The sequence below is a fragment of the Aphelocoma coerulescens genome (genome assembly GCF_041296385.1).
Source record: "Aphelocoma coerulescens isolate FSJ_1873_10779 chromosome W unlocalized genomic scaffold, UR_Acoe_1.0 ChrW_unloc_scaf_1, whole genome shotgun sequence".
In the NCBI taxonomy this organism is placed as follows: Eukaryota; Metazoa; Chordata; class Aves; order Passeriformes; family Corvidae; genus Aphelocoma; species Aphelocoma coerulescens.
This window is the reverse complement of record NW_027184080.1, coordinates 18,413,019-18,430,768: the sequence shown is the minus strand read 5'-3', so window position 1 is coordinate 18,430,768 and position 17,750 is coordinate 18,413,019.

The following is a 17,750-nucleotide window of genomic DNA, read 5'->3' as shown; positions in this document are numbered from 1 at the left end:
GCACCAGCATTCAGTGGTAAGTTACATTTTACTCCTAATCAATACTATTTCTTTTTCAAGCTTTAATATAGGTACCTTGATATCATGAACTGTTTTATGCTGTATTCTACTAGTAGTTATTTTTTAGTTTTATAGTGTGTAGTGAGTAATTCTGATTAAGATATTTTGTCTGTTATCTCTTGTCTGTATAATAAATAATTCATTTTATAAATATACCTGATCGGCCATCACTAGAACTTGTGGGCCAGTGATTTCTTATATTTAAACTGTTGCCAAAATCTGAGACTAAGACTGGGCTTGTCTGAAGCTCCCACTTGTCCCATGACATTTTTTGGCATAGTTGAAGGCAGGATGGCAAACGATTTTGTAAAACAGACAAAAGGTTTAGCAGATTACCTACTGAGGCACAGTATTCATACTGAACCTGATGAACCTTGGCCAGTAGATAACTGGTATGAGTCGGACAAAATACAAGAGAAAATAGATGAAAAATGGGGATCACTGAAAGATAAAAAAATGAAAAAGTATTATTTGTCATGCACTAGCACTATGTATAAAATCTGCATGGCAATGGAGACCGATGATAAAAGAAACGGATAATCTGAGAAATGAAATAAAGAAAAGAAAACACAGAATTGTCTCTACAACAACAAAATGACAAATTGAAACAACAGTTAAAAGAAGCCAAGGGACAAAAAAAACATTGGAAGAAAAATTAGAATTTACATTATTAAAAACCCAATTCTATGGCTGTTAAAAAAATTCAAAAATTTATAACATCACACAAAGATTGGGATGGTGATATTTGGAAAAGTCCTGGTGAAATTAGTGATGAAAATACTGAATGGGATTCTGATGTGTCTTGGTTTGAAAGACAGGTGACTGCCAAGGAAGGAAGGAACCTCCCTTGGAATGGAAAATATGACCATCTTCCTTCCAAATTATTATAATTTTGAAATTAAGGGACCTTCAGGCAAAGATATGGGAAAAGGAACAACAGTTCTTTACTAGTATATATATATATGTATAACAAGGCAAACAAACAACAACAGCAACAGCAACAACAAACAAAACCAGAAACCCAGTAACAGCCTTCTCGCAGCTGTCAAGCACTTTCCCCTCTGGTGTAGTTAGGGCCACAGCCAGCAGGGGTGCTTTTGGCTCCCAGCTGGGCAGGGCAGGTGCCATGATTCGTCTGCGGCTGCAGGGGGCGCTGTGGCTGTGGCGGAAGTTCAGTCACATTCCTCTCACATGGGTAACGGCAGGCGTGCTGGCGGGAGAGATAGAAAAGGGGCTTCCTTTACACACCTACAGGGGCAGCCTATTCTGGTGCCCTTCTGGATGGCAGAATGGACTGTAGCAGGAACGCCGGGGCGGCAGGCTGAAACGGCAGAGGCGAGCAGACCCCGGGGTGGAAAACAAAATGTAGCCGAATCTCTGCAACTGTAGCAGGAGCTGCAGGGAGGTCAGGCGGACACGGGATGTTGGGTTAAAATGTAGCGAAAAACCCGAAGCAGCGGCAGAAAAACAGCAGGGCTGGGCAGTGGCAGCTGGGCTTCTGCAAGCAGCCAGGAGAGGGTCCCTCAGATGTGCTGGGGGGAGGGGGTCCCAGGTTTTCCCCTGGGGCACCCGAGTAGATGGTGAAGTTCCTTTTCCAGTGCGGTCAGGTGTTGGAAAGGTCCCAGTTCAACAGCTGCTCTTACGAGCAAAGGCTCATCCACAGTAGGACAGGCAGTGGGAGGACAAAAGCTCTGCAGTGGCAGCGAATCTGTCTGGTACCAAGCCTCACCTCTAATCTCCACTCCAATCCCGAGAGAGAGAGGAGCCCAGCCCAGCCCCTCACTGCCGTACGTGGTGTTCAGGTGGAGGGGAGTTCACTGTGTTTTCCCCTGAAGTGTCCCTGGAAAGAGATCACTTAGGGTGGTGCTGTGTAGCACGCTAGCTAGCTTACTCCTTCCCCCTGGGCAGCTGTTTAAGCACAAATCACACACACACATGCAAGCCAGATAGCTCAGCATTATCAGAGGCAAAAGTCAAGGAGGGGTCCCCCGCATGGTAAATTCCACGGATGAAATTTATTTCAGTCTCACCGTGAAGGGTCCAGAGGCAAGAGAGGAAGTGGCCTGCTCAGAGACAGGCTTACATAGTGTTACAGAGCCAATGATCTGAGGGCACAGGGGTGGTGTAATGAATGTATTGTGATGTTGGCATTTCGCATGTTATGAATGTATTGTGATGTTGGCTTTTCACATGTTTTTCACAGCGGTACAAAGGGGGGACTAGGGAAGGGAACCAATGAGGAGAAGGAAGGGGCCAAGAGGGGGACTAGGCCAGGCATACAGCCGCACAGGCAGATGGGAAATGTAGTTTCCTTGTATCCTGAATCTGGTGAGATATTTACACTTCACTATCCCACCAGCGAGTGGTCTCACCAGAGCTCTCTGGTTCCTCGACCTTCACTACAACACTTCACCCCCTCAGGCCAAGATCTCACGGTATCTCTGCCCTTTCCAAGAAAAAACTGCCTAGCTAAGAGAGTAGCCAGCTGCACCCTTCCCCCTCGTCCTCCTCCTCCCAGCCACATCTTTTGTTCTAAGTACTGGTTGTTACCATCTCTTAGGCAACAGATGGGACAAAATTCCCTGAGAGAAAGGAGGAAACAAAAGAAAAATACTAACCTCCAACATGATGAAAGCACAGAACCCCCACCTCCTAAAAAGGAAGAGGTTCCAGAATTTAAAATGAGACCCATAATTAAGACCGAATTTTCTGAAGGACCCCAAGGAGGTCAGAGGAGGAACATGGTCAAAACTACTTCCTGGGATCCCCTGCAATTGGCAAACCTTCAAGAAAAATATGGATGAAGAGCAGGGGAGACAGAAACTGAATATTTGTGGAGAGTTTGTCTCACTGGAGGACATTGGATATTATTGGACGGGGTGGATGTTGGGGTCCCTCCACCTGCCATGTAGCCCTGGGAGAGGAGCCCTGGGGGGGGAGACACGGGGTTTCCCTGCCCCTGGTCAGCCTCATTCCCCATTGGTTGGTTTGTGGTTTCCTGCTGGGGCAAGGACCCTCGGGTCCCGTGACTGTGACAGTTCCTGAGCAGAGCCACAGCCATGCGGCTGGAGAAATAAACATCTCTCTGAAACATCTATCCAGAATCCGTCTATATATTTCCTTTCCACGGGACTCCTGGTTTGATATATGCTTGTTACAGTAATCCCCGCTGTAACAGTGGAGAGTTTCGGGTTCTGGGGCACAGGTGTTCTTTTACACCTTGTACCAGACCCTCCTGAGGAACCCCATTCAATAACCAGCAGAATTGCATATTGGGCAGGACAAATAAATATTATGGAGAGAGGGGAACCAGCCTCAATCCCCATTTGGTCAGTTAATGACATCTCTGCTGCTGTTACAAAAGTCACCTGTCTGCAGGCAATGCACAGACGTGCAGATGAAGACATTCCAATTTCCACAGAGGTGGATCCTAATATGTTAAGACCTCTGATAAAGAAGATCTCCAGCTATGCAAAAAAATTATTTTGTGGGGAGATGAGGTGAAATCAAAAGAGATGTAATACATAATGAAGCTTTACGAGACCCACAAGACCCAAGGAGACCCATCTCCATGTGGGCAGAACTCCTGCACGATATAGTAAACCATGCAATAGAAACAGGCTGGGCAAACCAGGAAAAGAACCCAAGTCCTGAAATGTGGTGTCATGGGTTAGCAAGCATAGTCCCGGAAGTGATGTTCTTGCAAAGGGGTGCTTACAGCTTCCTCTGTGACCTAACAGAACCTATCAGATGGCCAGTTTGAATATGGACAATTCTTTCAGCCACTTAAAATTGTGACCGCCTCTGTGATACACACTTAAGAATAGAAACACCCCCCCCCCCCCCCCCCCCCCCATTCTCCCTCGTTTCCGGTGCTGGGACAGGTAGCTGCGCGCCCCGTGCGGGGGCTGGAGGGCCCGGCCCAGGCCCTGCTCAGGCCAAGCTGGGCCAGGCCACAGACATCCTGGAGCCTATGGGCCCTGTTCCACCCGCAGCTCCCCCACAGATGGAGCACCCAGGCTCCCCCTCTCCAGTGCAGCCAAGATTCAGCCGAAAGCTGCCCACTGCTGTCCGGCAGAGGTCATGTGACCAACAGGGATAAGCCACATTCCAGCTGCAAGGCCGAGGTGAGATTAACCCTTTTATTGCTGTGAAGAGCTGAAAACCTCAGGGAAGAGAAAGAGGAGAGGCTAAAAGCTGAAATTCTGTTGTGAAGCTATGATATATCAGAGTATCCCGTTGTAATTTCATGAAGGCATGGGGGGTGGAGTGTTCAACTTGTAATTGTGAGCAAAAGCACCTGCGCTGAGATAGGCAGATGCTGAAGCAGCTGTAATTTCATGAGAAGTTTGAACAGGGAGAGTTGGAAGTGATGAGGACTTTTGCTCCAAATGGAAAAGGAGAAGACCTCAGTTCCTAGAGATGCTCCCAGAGATAGTCCTAGAGATGAAGATGAGGAGGACCGTCTTGGGGTGACTTTATGATGTGTATCCCATATCGCTGCCCTATGCCCAGAAATTATTTTTTGTGCCTTTCTATGCCTCTAAACTGAGCCTGAGAGGGGGAAGGAAAAACTGAGCAAAACGTCTTCAAAGCAGTTTGCAGCTTGTTCAAGGTCTCACAGAGATAGCAATTTTTTTTTCCCAGCTGCAGCAGGGGAGTGAGGAAGCACCTGGCTTGCTGCTCCCAGGTCAGTTTTTGGCCAGTTGTTCAGCTTCTTTTTCTCCGGAGAGAGACTGAGAGTTGAATTTTTTTCCCTTCCGTGGAATTTTGGGTTTTCTCCCTTTTCCACTGGACTGCTTCAGTATCAGGACACATCAGGAGGACTTTCCACCGAGCACAGAGGGCCTGGCCCTGGGCCAAGCTCCAGCTCCTAGGAGACTAAAGGGAGGACTCTAACACTTTCCCAGGTTTTTTCTCCACAGCGAGAGATTTTATTATTTAGCATTATTTTCCTTTTCCCGTGTGTTTGTTAAATAAATAGTTTTTATCTCTTTCACTTTCCTTCTAGGAAAATTTATTTTCCCCAAACCTGGTGGGGGAGGGTTGGTGGCCTGCCTTCTCTCAGAGGATATATTTCTAAATATGGCCAAACCGGATCAAGGACCCTTTGGTCCCAGGGAAGGAGGAGGGCCTCTGTTCTTAGAGATGAAATGCTCCCAGAGATGGGCAAAGAGAACTTTTATTTCTGAATGGCTCAGCCTTAAAATTGTACCCCAGCAATTCAAGAGTGGACCCTCGAAAGCAGTTGTGCGAAAAGCTGCAAGTTGGGGGAAGGGACTCACATGCGAGCAGAGAACCAACCCGGGCGGCTGTCTCGTTGTGATAATGTTTTCATAGCATGGGCAAGAGGGACTCCTCTTCCTAAATGGACTGAACAAGGTTATTATGGAAGTGGTAAACAGACTGAACATCTCAAGGGTTGTCTTTTTACATTGTCACTGGGAGAAGGGAGAAAGGTGGGGGGAGGAGAAGTGTTCTGAAGGTGTGGTATGGTTTTTTTTTTTTCTCTTCTTTTAGGTCTGTTAAAAAACTTCTTTATATTGTTTCAAGTTTGGTGCCTGCTTTGCGTTTCTCCTAATTCTTATCTCACAGAGGGTAAATAGTAATGAGTATTTTGGACCAAACCACTACATGCGGAAACCCCCTAAAAAACAGGCGAGAATTATTAAACAGATTTCACCTGAGAGAAATGAGTTATGGCTTTGGCTTTAGGAATACCCAGAGCTGCTTTAAGGAAACAACCTAACAATATAATAACATAGTTAATCCAAGCAGTGCACAGTGAGGGGGGGGAAAGCAGCAGATTGAAACCCAAATCTTTTACAGAGGAAAAAAAAGCCCCACTTCCAACTCCTTGGCAACACAGCAGGAAAACCCCGCAAACCCTAAGCATTGGGGGAACTTTGGGCCTCACCCGGCACATTCTTGCAGGCATGCTGATGCCAAAGCTACTATTTTGGGACTCAGTAACTGGTTTTCCAGTCTCCCAGTCTCAGACTCCATACAGAGTGACAATGGATCATGCTCCACCAATGTGATGGCACAAGATTGGGCCAAAAAGGAAGGTATTAAATGGGATTTTCATACACCTTATTATCCCCAAGCAAATGGGATCCTGGAGCATGCCAGTGGTTTGCTAAAGCGCTACCTTATGCCACATGAATCTGGATGGGATAAAAGGTTACCCTCTGTGTTATAGCAGATAAATAACTGATATGGACCAACGGGTAGTCCTGTTTCACAAGCTTTCTTGAGCCCTATGTCTTTTGAAACAGCTCCAAATGAGAAAATGGAAGCTTATCAGGACAACTTAAAGGTGGGCCAACCAGTCATAGTCAAGTTACCCCAAATTGGGATTGTACCTATGACTCTGATGGACAGTCAAGGACCGATGGCCTGGATGGCTATTGGTTCTAATGGCCACCAACACAGAATCAGTTCTCGATGGATATTGCCCACATTCTAAACTGCTCTCATCTTTGTAGAAATTTGTTTTATGCTCTCAACAAAACAAAGGTTTCTCAATTAAGTTTCTACACTGCCATCTTCTGGTGGTAGTGAGTATAGTGCTGTATTTGCAACTAGAGGCCAGAGATGGAATTGCTGCTGTAACTCAGTGGAAAAGACACCTTTATCATTGCATAAGTTCTGTTTTTTTACTTCCTCTAATAACCTTGGATGTTCAAGTATATTCTCACCAGACAGAAGACTAGGTGTGTATCCAGATGTGAGACAAGGACCTGCTCAAGCAGCAGGGGAAAGGACTGTTGACTACCTACATGGCTGTGAAGGCTACTGAAGGAGACTCCTGGACTCCTATAAGTGAATAAAGTCAGTTCTGGACACAGAGGAACCATACTGAACAGCACAGTAACTAATAAATATGCTGTAGCTAAAGCTGCTACTGAATCGGAAACTCTAAAATGACAATTATTGTATGTTTAATCTTTTTATGTTTACGGGCCAATGTTTTCAATATTTTAGCATGGCTATTCACATCTGGATTAGCCAACCATCCCAACAAAACCTTGCAACTAACAATTATAAAAGAAAGAAAAGAGACCAATGTCTTTTTACCTAAGGGCCACTCTAATACAAGCTGTTGACACTGATAACAAACCACAGCAACTGCTGGATTTGTTCTCAGCTTCCCACTCATTCAGATAAAAATATTCGGATGAATGGAATTCCAACACCACACATATTTTCCAATGGTCTTCCTCCAGCTGGAGTGATGCTCCTTCTGGAAGGAAAGACAGCCCACGTCTCCATAGATCAACAAATCCTGAAAGTAGCAATTAGTGCTTTGCAACAAGAAGTTACCAGCCTTTTAAAGATAGTTAAACAAAATCAAATGGCTTTGGATTTGCTTTTGGCTTCCAAAGGTGGTGTGTGCACAGTTAGCAACACCAGTTGCTGTGTATACGTACATCAGACTCTGAGAATACAGACTGATTTGAAAGAAATTAGAAAGAATGCCAGAATCTTTCATGAAATACCAAAAAAATCAAGGGGAAGATATATTTGATTGGATAACATGGATTCCAAATTTAAATGGGACCGTGAGAAAATTTGATTAGTTAAATCTTGGACAAAAGACCCTGAACTAATTAAAGTTAGAAAGTGGTATGTTTATTCAGGCACCAACAGGTGGCATGGGAGTAGCCTCCTAAAGACATGCCAGCGAAGTACAAGGTTCTTCGTTCCCTATTATTACTCAAAGTTGTACATCTTCTACATATGTATGACCCCAGCACCTCCCATCCTCCGCTGTGTATTAAAATGAGATCATTAGTCTTTCACGCATGCACAGTTTCTCTCTCGAATTGAGCGAGGTTTCGGCTGGGGGGTCAGGGGCTGGGGGGTCAGGGGCTGGGCTCAGCTTCACACTCTATTGCTCTTGGGATTGGAGCAGAGAGGTGAGGTTTTGGTGGTGGACTGTTGCTGCCCAGAGGATTCGCTGCCACTGCTGAGTTTTCATCCTGCACAGCTCCTACTTGCGGTGGAAGAGCTTCCACTCTCAAGAGCAGATGTTGAACTGCGACCTGTCCAACACCTGATCTCACTGAGAAGGGGATCCTGACCCCCTCCCCCTTCCCCAAGGGTGTGTCTCCTGGCTGCATGTGGCAGCTGCTTGCAGAAGCCCAGCTGCCACTGCCCAGCCCTGCTGTTTTTCTGCCTCTGCTTCGGGTTTTTCGCTACACTTTAACCCAACATCCCGTGTCTTCCCGACCTCCCTGCAGCTCCTGCTACGGCTGCGGAGATTCGGTTACATTTTGTTTTCCACCCCGGGATCTGCTCGCCTCTGCCGTTTCAGCCTGCCGCCCCGGCGTTCCTGCTACAGTCTATTCTGCCATCTGGAGGGGCACCAGAATAGGCTGCCCCTGTGGGTTTGTAAAGGAAGCCCCTTTTCTATCTTTCCCGCCAGCAAGTCTGCCATTAACCATGTAACCCCCTGCAGCCATGGGGGAATCATGGCACCTGCCTTGCCCAGCTGGGAGCCAAAAGCACCCCTGCTGGCTGTGGCTCTAACTACACCAGAGGGGAAAGTGCTTGACAGCTGGGAGAAGGCTGTTACTGGGTTTCTGGTTTTGTTTGTTGTTACTGCCATTGTTGTTTGTCGTTGTTGAGATGGACACGACACAAACGAACTGCACCAACAACTCCAGGCAAAAAGCTGTTTATTCTAAAAAACCAGTGTCATTTATACACTTTTGTATGTTTATCATTCATGTTCCTTATCCATTGGTTGCTTAACTACTACAATAGATTCATTGGCTATAATTTAACTACAGCATACTATTATTGGTTACATACAGCATAAGCATTCTAAGCATTCAGAAAAACACCAGGTGCAGCCTTGTTGCTGTTTTCTATTTCTGTTGTTTAGGTTTCTTGCTTCTTTTGACACTAAGTTTCTCACGGGTACAAATGGATTGTGCTAAGATCGATGTCGGAATCAGACAGGCTTGCTGACCTGCTGTTAATTCCCACTGTTCCCCCTTTCTGTTTTTCAACCAGAAATGCAGCGTTTATGGTCCTCCACAGGGCCCTTTGCAGAAAGGACAACAAGCACCGCACAAGGAGTAAAATGACAAAGATGACAATCACAATCAAACATCCCATTTTCAGAAGATTTTTGATCCATTTAACAAGTTGCCAATCACCAAGCACCAAACAGCATTGAACCAATTAGACTCACTCTCTTCTCTTAGCTTTGAAACACTTATTTGTAGTTCTTTGATATTAGCAAACACGGATTTAGAGTGGTCAGAAAGATTCGTGCAGCACATGCCATCAAATTCTTCACAACCATGTCCATGTGCCAACAGCAAAAAGTCAATGGCTGCTTGATTTTGCAAAGTAGCATGTCTAACAGAATCAGCATCAGTTAATAATCCTGATAGAGCAAGTGAAGTGGTATTAGTCTGTTTAGCAAGCCAGCAGCCTAACTTATTTAACAATCCTAATGTTTTTCCAGCCGCCACTCCTGGAGCAAAAAGGGAAATTAAAACACGTTTTTCTAAATTCCAAAAATCAAGGGCATCATCGCAATCTCTTGCACACAAGATAAGATACATGGAATACGTCATAATCAATAAAAACCCATAAAGAACAACCATGCCACTGACAAAGAGACCTGCAGCATAGGAAAACAAAAAGAGTGTCCAATGTCCCCAGAGAGAGAGAGACGGCTGCTTCTTCTGCACTTAGAAGTAAATGGCTACTGTTCCAAAGCTCATATGGCTGGAGCTCAGGGGCTGTGCTGTTTAGGCAGGAGAGAGTCCATTAGCTGGAAATGCTGACTTTAACATTACTGAATGTCTTTCTGGAAGCATGGAACAGGGAATAGCTGAAGAAGGTCAGCAGGAACACAATAACATGATGGTAGGTACAGTGGGACACAAGGCCTCTGTTGGCAAGCTGCCTTCATAAACTTCCAGGCACAGCCATGTTCCTGGCAGCCCTACCCCTGCTCTTGCCTTGGCCACAAGGGCTGGATGATGATTGGGTCATTTTTCTCTCCCTGGGCCTTGTTTTCTCTGAGGCGATTGATGTTTGTCCAGTCGAGCAGGTAACCACTTTAGATCTGTTGGCAATAAAACACATGCATACCTTCTCTCCTAGGTTAGCAAATCAGCTAGGCCTTGCCATTGCAAGCCCAATTGTGGATCCTTACATAAAACCTTTTAGAAATTGGTTTCACACACGCAAATCTTCAGACCGGTATTGCTCTGCTGGGGATCAAAATTGATGTTCTGCCTGCAAAAACTTTAGTGAAAATATTGCATTATCTAAATGTTCCTGAGGAGCCATATTGCCCCTTTTTTGTTTTTGTGATAACAACGGCGTTTCTCACTATGAACGTGAAGGCAACAGAAAAGCAAGAAAATACATATAATGATGTTGAGTGAAAGTCAGCAATGGAAGAGACGGGGCAGATTGCTTGGATGCAATAAGACAATTTTATTGATACAGAGCTGAGTATTTATACCTTTTCAGCAATAACTAAAAATAGATTCTTATATAAGCAGCAATCACTATAACAACCATATCTATGTTTCTTAATAACATTGCAAAACTAAAAGCTAGCACTAACCGACACAGGTACATACCAAACACGCCGTTCCCTTATACTAGCTATTTCGTGGTAGGCCGTACTGCCTGCCATGGTTTTTGGCCTAGCAGCATTAGCACTTCCACTTCTGACATGAGTTTAGCAATGCTCTCACTTCTGCTTTCTAGCTGTATCTCCACATCTCCCCCTTTCTTATCTACAAGTAAAATTTTCTTTGTTGACTTATTGATCAGTCTCTGAACACATTGCAAACACATAGCAGGCAAATCATCATAAGCAGCAGCATGGTTAAAATATAAATTCCTGCTTTAGCTAAATGCTTAAGCCAGCCAATAAGTCCCTATCTTCTAAATATGTTTCCAAGCCAGTCGTTATCACTTACAACTCTCAATTTGGTGACACTATCTAGAAGGGCTTGTATGTTAGCATGAATAGACAAAGAGTGATCAGACAAGTTCATTGTCATGGTTTAGCATAGTTTGGTTTTTTAGTAAAGAAGGCTCCATGCAGCATAAGCCTTCAAATTCATCACAACCGTGCCCATGTGCCAAAAGCAAAAAGTCAATTGCAGCTCTATTCTGCAGTGTAGCATATCTCAAGCTATCAACGTCTGTTAATAAGCCTGTTAAAGCAGAGCTAGTAGCATTACTTTGTTTTGCAAGCCAGCAGCCAAGGTTATTCAGGGTTTTTAGTGCATGTGCCATTCCAGTAGATGGAATAATAGAGGCAAACACTTGGGCTCCTAGGTTCCAAGACTGAACATTATCATCACAATCCTGGCTATATGTGTGTGTGCTGCATTTTGCTCACACCAGCTTGTGCAAAGATGGTAAGTTTCCCCAAAATGAGGGAAACATGGTTAGTTGCCCAAAAGTACAAGGACCTCCTATGACCCTACCTGGTATTCCCTTCCAAGCTCTGTTTCCACATATCAAAAATATGTTGTCTAACAATCCAATAGCAGCGCTTCCAGGAGTAATTGGTTGGGGCAAAGTATGGTTACACCAGGCAGAAGCATTGGCATAAATTCCTGTTCCTGAAACTTCTAAGCCAAATTTTCTGTTGGGACTGTTAGTATAAGTTAGATAAAAACACACAGAAGACTGCGTGGACCCAAAAATATCCAATTCTTGAGGTTGCATAGGAAGAGGGGGAACATTAAGAACCTTATTTACTCCTAAACCCTTGTCCTTGGAAAAATACCATCCGACTGATTCACCAGCCTTTTTTTGCCAACTTTCCTGGCACCACCAGGTCAGCTCAATTCGACCCATAGCAGTACACTCTCTTTGAACTGTTAAATTGAATAAAACATCCCATTCACTTTTCACTAAGGGCATAGCTACCAAACAGGTTTGGAAAGGGTCACCAGGGGAGGTCATGGACAGGCACAGCATAGACTCATTTAAAGCTTCAGCTAGTGTAAGCCAAACATTGCGTTCTGGGAGGGGTGGCATTGAGACCACCTCTCCTTCATCGAGACGGAGTCCTACAAAGAGGACCAGCCTGAAAAGGCAGATCTGGCTCCCAAAAATACCATTGTGGAAGCCAGCCATACTCTTGTCCACACACAAATTTTAAAATAATACACTTACCATAATAATAGCACAAAGGATCACACTGTGCACAGTTGCCATGGTGGCAATGCGACATGCAATACCATCGCTTCTGACACTTTCGACACTGACACAAAACCCACACCTGATGGGAATAATTTTTGCAAATAAAACAAGGAATAGGGTTATTCTCAAGTCCAAGTCTCTCCTTAAACCATTTCCAATACTGCTCACAAAGAGAGACTTGATCTGCAATTATAGCTTCTACTTCCATTGGAGTGGGTCGTCCCCAGAAATCAAAAAGTAGTGTAAAGTTGATAAGTCTTCTGGAATCAAGTAGAAGATGGTTGAGCTGGTGGTTGGGCGGAGGTTTCCTCTGCGATCTCTGGAACTGAGGCAGAGACTGGAATGGCTGGGGTCTCAGCTGATAGTGTGCCAGGGTGGTCAAGATCCTCAAGATCCTCAGGAGAAGTTTTCAAGGATTCTCTGAAGGGTCTCACGTTCTTAGCTGGGATCCACCTTAGACCATTCTTTGTAGAAACACAGGCAAAACCCCTTCCCCATGTGTGAGGGGATAAGGTCCCATGATCTTACCTGTTTCTGGGTCCTTAACAAGGACTGGGGCCTTCAGTTTAACCTCTAACTGTCTGTTATTGCTGAAGTGCCTTACAATTGGAGGGTTGGGATCCATCAGGGAACAATTTAAAAAATTAAAAAACATACAATGCCTTCTGTAATCGCTCAGCTAGGGTAGCATTCCCCATTCCCCCTTTCTGTTGTAATAAAAGATGCTTTAGTGAACAGTGGGCTCGCTCAATGATAGCTTGGCCTGTGGAGGAATGAGGAATCCCCGTTTTGTGTGTCACTCCCCAGAGGGCAAGAAAATTTGTAACTCTCTGGGAAATATATGCTGGGCCATTATCAGTTTTGATCTGTGAAGGAATTCCCGAGACTGCAAAGGCACTCATAAAGTGACGGCAAACATCTTTTGCCCATTCTCCTGTATGACAGGATGCAAACAGGGCACCTGAAAAGGTGTCTATAGAGGAGTGTATATACTTAAGTCTGACAAATTCAGGAAAGTGAGTAACATCTGTTTGTCAAATTTCAAGGCTCTGGAGTCCTCTAGGGTTAACACCTCCAGCAAGAGAGGGAAAGGAGTGTCTTTGACAGTCTGGGCACACAGCCACAATGCTAGAGGCTTGGCGAGAAGGCAAAGCAAAAGTTCTTGCAAGTGCAGCAGTATTCTGATGAAAAAATGAGTGACTGACTTTTGCCTGGGAAAAGCGATCAGGTAACACTTGCGCACGTAGCGTAAGTAAACCCGCCTGGTGATTTCCTTCTGGAATAAAACCAGGCAAGGTAGTGTGAGATCTAATATGCATTAAAAAATATGACTCTTGTCTATTATCTAAAAGGAAAACAAGTTGTTGCAGCCAATAAAACAAGTCTGCATTAGGCACATCTTTCAACACAGCAGCTTCAGCTCTTTCCACAAGTCCTGCAACATAAGCAGAATCAGTTCTTAGGTTAAAAGGAATAGGCCAGCGTTCAAAGGCTCATACAATGGCTGCTAATTCAGCAATTTGAGGGGATCCTGAAACAGTGGTGACATCTGAGTCCCATCGGTTGAGATTTGAGTCCCACCACAGCATCACAGACTTCGAGTGCGACCAGATCCATCTGTAAAAACAGTTAATGCTTGCAACGGAACTTCGCTTCTCTTGGGTCATGTTAAAAGATCCAAACCTGCTGCCACAAGCTTGTGTTTTGGGGGATGTGTAGAAAGTTGTCCAGAGAAATCAGTGAGAGCAATCTGAAACACTTCAGACTGTTGAAGTAGCCACTGTAAATAAACAGCAGTAATAGGCAAGCAAATAAAACTGAAATCTACACCTGCAAGTGTAACAAGTCTCTGTCTAGCTTTTACAATAAGCAAAGCAAACATTTCATGTTGGGTACTGACAGTTTTGGACATGTGGTGTGGCAGAAAAATCTATTCAATGATTAATAGAGGGTCTGGCAAATTAGAGTCCCACTGAAAAATTAAAGCATGGGGCTGCTTGGCCGGATTTAAAATTATTAAAGAAAAGGGCAACTCAGGAGCCCATCGGGCCGCTTGCTGGTTTGAAATAGCATCAGCTCCTTTTTGCAATGCTTGGCGAGCTTCCAGTGTAAGCTGCTGAGGTGATAATAAATCTGGTTCCCCTTTTAACAGAGCAAAAAAAAGGCTCAAGTCTGCATTTAAGATTCCTAAGAGGGGACAAACCCAATTAATTGTCCCCAAAAGTTTCTGAGCATCATGCAAAGTAGAAATGTTGGTTTGATTTTGTAAAGGTTGAGGAGAAATACTCTGGGTCCTAATTTGCCAGCCCAAGTATTTCCAAGGGGGTTGATGCTGAATTTTTTCAGGAGCAACATAAAGTCCTGCTTGGGTTACAGCATCACTGACAAGGGCTAAGGCTTTTTCCATAACTTCTTGTTTATCTGCAGCAATTAGTATGTCATCTATATAATGATATAAAAGAGTGGCAGGCATGTCCAGACGAATGGGGCTGAGGATTTTTTCAACAAACCACTGGCAAATAGTGGGGCTATTTTTCATGCCTTGGGGCAGGACAACCCAGTGATATCTTTGCAAGGGTGCCTGCATATTGGTGCTTGGGACAGAAAAGGCAAATTTTGGTGCGTCCTCAGGATGCAAGGGAATATCAAAAGAGTAATCCTTTAAATCAATGACTGTCAAATGCCAATCTCAAGGGATCATGGTAGGAGATGGGAGGCCAGGCTGGAGCGCTACCATGTCCTCCATAACAGCATTAATTTTATGGAGGTCATGGAGCAAGCGCCACTTGCCAGTTTGTTTTTAAATGACAAACACAGGTGAATTCCAAAGACTGGTGGAGGGGACTATGTGTCCCTTTTGAAGCTGTTCCTCAACCAATTCAGTGAGTGAACGCAGTTTAGGTAATGGCAGGGACCATTGGTCCACCCAAATAGGGGTATCAGTTTTCCAGGTTAATTTCAGGGTGTCACGTGCTTCAGTGGTCCCCATTAAAAATCCGACTGAATTCTGAAACCCCATTGAGAGAGTACATCTCGTCCCCATAACACTATGGGCACAGGTAAAACAAATGGCCTTACAGAGGCTGTGTGGTTTTCTAGTCCTGTCACTTGAATCAGATGGCAACTTTGATAACTTAGACTGCTTCCCCCTATCTCGGTGAGGGCCATGGGTACCTCCATGAGAGCCCAGTTAGGGGGCCACTTATCTTGAGAAAAGACAATAACATCAGCTCTGGTATCTAAAATACTGGTGAGCATTATTTGTTGTCCTCGTAATGACAGGGTGCATTGGCTGGTAGGACACTTATCTGAAATTGTTTGTGCCCATAGTATTTGTGGGGTCCCTATCGAACCAAGTACTCCCACCTTGGTGCTATATTTTTCTACAGAAGATGGTGAATCATGTGAAAGAGGGATTGATTTAGCTATGCAGGTCCCTCACGGGATAAAACACGGTGGATTAGGGGTCCAAACCATGATCTTAAGTTCGTCATTAGAATCTAAGTCCATGACCACAGGGAGAACAGAAAGTCCTGGAAGGCTAGTTGAGGACCTTCCTAAAAGTAGGGCACTTTTTTGGGGCCCTAGTGGTCCAAAAATTCCTGTAGGGAGTAAATGAACAGGAGAATCATTTAACGTTACTGTGGCTGAGGTGTACAAGTCCAATCCGGCACCACCTGCAGTTGCTGGGCGAAGACTCGAGGGAAGTTTCCGTTGCGCATCTGCGGGGCTGACATCTGCGAGGCTGGCATCTGCGGAGGCGGCTGAGGCATCTGTGTCAGAGCATGGTGCCGCTGTCCCATGCCCTGGTTCCAGTTTCCCTGGTATCCTTGGAGCAGGCGACCTTCGGAATCATACTTATAGTGACATTGGTTAGCAGAATGTGGGCCTCTGAGGCACCGTGAGCACACAGGAGTGGTTTTGGGTTTATCACTTTTCAGAGCAGAGCAGTCCCTTCTTAAGTGACCAGGTTTGCCACAGCTGAAACAGACTCTTGAAGTTGCAGGGGCCCTCTCACGGCTGCAAAGGCTGCAGCCATGGCTGCATATTGATGTTCTAGGGTGCCAGCACGGTTGCCCGCTTCAACCATTTCAACTAGAGTTGGATTTCGGTTAGGCAATGACTTAAGGAGTTTTTTACAGTCTGCGTTTGCATTCTCAACAGCAAGCTTCAAAAGAAAAATTTCACTAGCTTCTGCATTATCAATTTGGCGTTCAAGCGCCTGCTTAAGGTGGTCCACAAACTGCATATAAGATTCTTGGGGCCCCTGGACAATAGTCGTGAATGATTTTTGAGGCGTTTTTGCATCAGGGACCTTCAGGAAGGCTTGGTGAGCCGTGTTTCGAATTCCCTCAAGGGTTTCCTTGGGAATGTCTCAGGATTGGACAGCTGGATCAGTATATGGTCCCGTTCCCAAAAGCTGTCTAGTCGTGAAGCCCACCAGGGTCTGATTAGCATGACCCACATAAGATAAAAGCAGATCCTGTAGACCTTTTTCCCACTCCTTTTCCCATAAAGCATTTTGAGTGGGGGATAGCAACAGCCATGCCAGTGTTTTTAAATCATATGGTGTCATGATATGAGCTGCCAACACAGAATCTAGCAGGGTCACAAAATATGGTGAACTGATACCATGCTCTGTGGCAGCCTACTGAAGCTGTTTAAGCTCTGGGAAAGATAGCTGTTCCCAATGGGCATTTCGCTTTCTTGGTCCCATATATAAGATCGGTGCCACAATTTTGTCTGCAAAGTCTAGATCCCCTTCCTTTAATGCTTGTTGTTTCAAGTGGACCCAGGTATCATGAGGGTCGGGGGGAAATAAATCTGGCTCTTTTTCAGGATCAATGAGTCTGGGGTCAAAAGGATCCTCTCCTTCATCCTCGCTGCTGTCAGCTGAACTGTAGCCAGCGGTAAATGCTTTTATAGATCATGAGGAGCCCTTCTCCCTTTTTGTTGCAAGGGGGGCTGGACCCTTCACTGAAAGAGGCACAGCCTCTTGGAAATGTAAGTTCTGAGGCTCTGCTTCTGCTGATCGAGGGCAAGTGGCATCCTCTTTATCTTTAGCAAGAAATTTTTCTTGAGCTTTTAAAGCTTCAAAGATTACTTTCCAGGAGGGAATCATCTCTGCAGCAGCTTTATCACTGTCAGCTACAGCATTCCAAAGTTCCTCTCCTACTCTATCCCACAGATCTGCCATAAAAATTGTGGACTGAGTTACTCCTTGCAGTTTAGAAGCAGTCCATCAGAGTATAATTTTTAAATCGTGCGCAGGCAAAGATTTGCCTTGCTTGTCTAGCAGCTTTGAAATAATCTCAAGTGCGTCTCTTTCTAGGGTGGTCATCCCCTGACCCTGGCCCATAGTTCCCTGCAGCCACTCTCCTCTTTTTCAGAGGATCAGTTGCCTGCCCATGTGGCTCCCGCTTCTTCCCACGACTTAACCACATTTCCGAAGGCTCCCGCTTCTCCTCCGGCTTAACCTTCGGCGA